Genomic DNA, 2,524 nt, shown 5'->3' on the forward strand with positions numbered 1-2,524 from the left:
GGGGATTTTGAGGCTACTGTCATGTAGCCTATATAAATAGAAGTGTTTATTAGGGTGACATGTGGCCTACATGTGAGGTCACCTTTTTAAAAAATCTAAGAAGTATGTTAAGCTGCGCAGGCGAACATGATGCCTGTTGTAGTATTGAGGTGTTAATTATGCGGCTTGGTTTGGCTGAATTGGGCCTGTGGACTTCTTTCTGCTTTCTTGCAGGTCAATTTCTCTAACGCTAGATGGTGATGAATGCATCGTTTTACAGAATGACGATAGTCGTTTACAAATCGATTAAGATAGATGCTAAAGATAAAACAGAAGGAGGGAATTGACGCTATATTCCCTCGGGTTTTTTTTCTCAGTGCTAGGTGTCTGTGTTACGTTCACCCTGTTGTCTTTGAACCTTGTTTAAGTACACATATACGGGTGGTTGAAGGGCTCCACTAGGAGGCCCCAATGCTTTTCTGTCTCTTTGTTTCTGTCTATCTTGCCTTTTACTCTGGCATCCGTGGTGTAGCGGTTAGGCGCTTTGCAATTGCATGCAGGAGACTCAAGTTCGATTCCCAAGTTGGGAGAATTTTATCTATCATCTTAGTTTTTCTGCTGGAATCCTTCTAAGCTCGGGTTCTGGGTCGTAACCCACCTCCAAAAAGATCTAAAATGTGCCAATTTTTTTTCGGGGGGAATGGGTACCTCTATGATTGTTTTAAAGTGCCCCCTCCCCCTCTCGTGTTAATTGACCGTTACTGTGCCGTATTAAGTGAACGTCCTTTGCTCAAACTCAAATTTGTCTTAATTGCTTACTCACGCACAGACGCATTTACTCGTATTCATGACATGTATTTATAAAGGGTTGGATATAGATCCCGATCCTCATTTCGTTGGCGGCTTAATCTATAACATAGGTACTTCGATACAACGGTTAAACACCGTTGGTGGTTGGCAGGGGTTTTGATGTGGTTTGCTCTTTTTTATCAAACGTCTATAGTCTTCTGTCTCTAGCTTTCCTCCTTTTCTTTCTATGTTACTTTCTAATCCCACCTCCGATCACCTAACCGATTTGTATTGCAATTGCCATAAAACTCGTACTAAATCTTAACTGATTTGGACACAATGGGCTCCCCTAAGGGTATAGATGGCCCTCTTTCAAATCCTTAATGGGTAAACAGGTGTTCTTTCACCGGAGTTGTCTTGGGGGAACCAGACTTTCACGATACATTCTTGATATGCAATAGTCTTAAATGTCTTATAAAAGCTATGTCAAACTTGATCTATTTTGTGCCCCTGTTGTCGATCCACAGTCTATCGCTTCTATGCTCACAATGGCGCGCGTCTAAGTTCCGCTTGAGGAAATTGTATTTTTAAATCAAATAATATCTACGTTTTCCTGAATAAGTGTGTTTCTGTCTTGACTGATTCTGTTGTGTCGAATCCCTTGTCTTTACTCTAACTTAAAGCCAAATAAAAGCGCGTGCGTGTGCGTGTGTGTGTGTGTGTGTGTGTGTGTGTGTGTGTGTGTGTGTGTGTGTGTGTGTGTGTGTGTATGCGCGTGCTTGTGTGTGTGAGGTGTTTTAACATGTCTGTCCGAAGGCTGAACAGAGAAATGTTACGTGTTGAGTCCCATTTAGCCCATGTTTGATCAAACCGTGGCGGTGAGACAGATACGCAAGATCCCCCTGCGAAGAGGTCCTTGAAGTCTTTGACGACTGTTCTCCCCTGCAGATGCTCGCGGCTTTGGTGACAGAGATGATTTTCAGACTTCTTTGTTTGGGGGCGCGTCTGAGCCGTCGCCTTTATTGCACTCTTTGAGCTCAAGAGAGGAAAATTATGACATTGGAGTAGTGGCAGGTCTCGGTTATCTATCTCCCAAGAGTACTTGGCCATGTCGCAGAGGTCCTGGCAATGACAGAGGGTGATTTTCAGACCAGCCAGTGAAGTGGTGGCTTAGGGTTTGTTCTCCTAAGTCTCACCGCAAAAACAGCTGTGCGGAGGATTTCAAGGGACACTTCAGTGGAATAGCTGTTGTTTTCTTTATTTCCTTCCTTTAAAATTTTTTGTTTTGGTGCGTATCTGGAACTGGTGTGGCGGCCACAATATTCTCACGAGGTGGTTTTCCTGAGACGCCAGAGAAGTGGCAGGGGCGGGATTTATGCTTTCTTGTGGCCCAAGAACGGAGCTGTGAAGGATTATTGTAACTGTGGAGTAGATAACCGCTGTTTACTGCCCTTTGCCGCCCTTATTGGGACGCAGTGCTGTAGGGTTTGTTGGGCCCCCGCCTGTGTTGTTGTGGATTATGATGGCTGCTTGGTGTCGGAAGTCGAACAAGGTGCAAGGTAAGACTTTTTGTCGTGTAGTTGTGTGTGTGTGTGTGTGTGTGTGTATGTGTGTGCGTATGTGTGTGCGTGTGTGTGTGCGTATGTGTGTTTGTGTGTGTGCGTAAATTGTGTGTGTGTGTGTGTTTGTTGTATATGAGGGTGACAGGGTGGGCAAGCATGACAACTAAAGCCCGGAAAGAGAGAGAGAGAGAGAG

This window comes from Aplysia californica, unplaced genomic scaffold (genome assembly GCF_000002075.1).
Source record: "Aplysia californica isolate F4 #8 unplaced genomic scaffold, AplCal3.0 scaffold00595, whole genome shotgun sequence".
In the NCBI taxonomy this organism is placed as follows: domain Eukaryota; kingdom Metazoa; phylum Mollusca; class Gastropoda; order Aplysiida; family Aplysiidae; genus Aplysia; species Aplysia californica.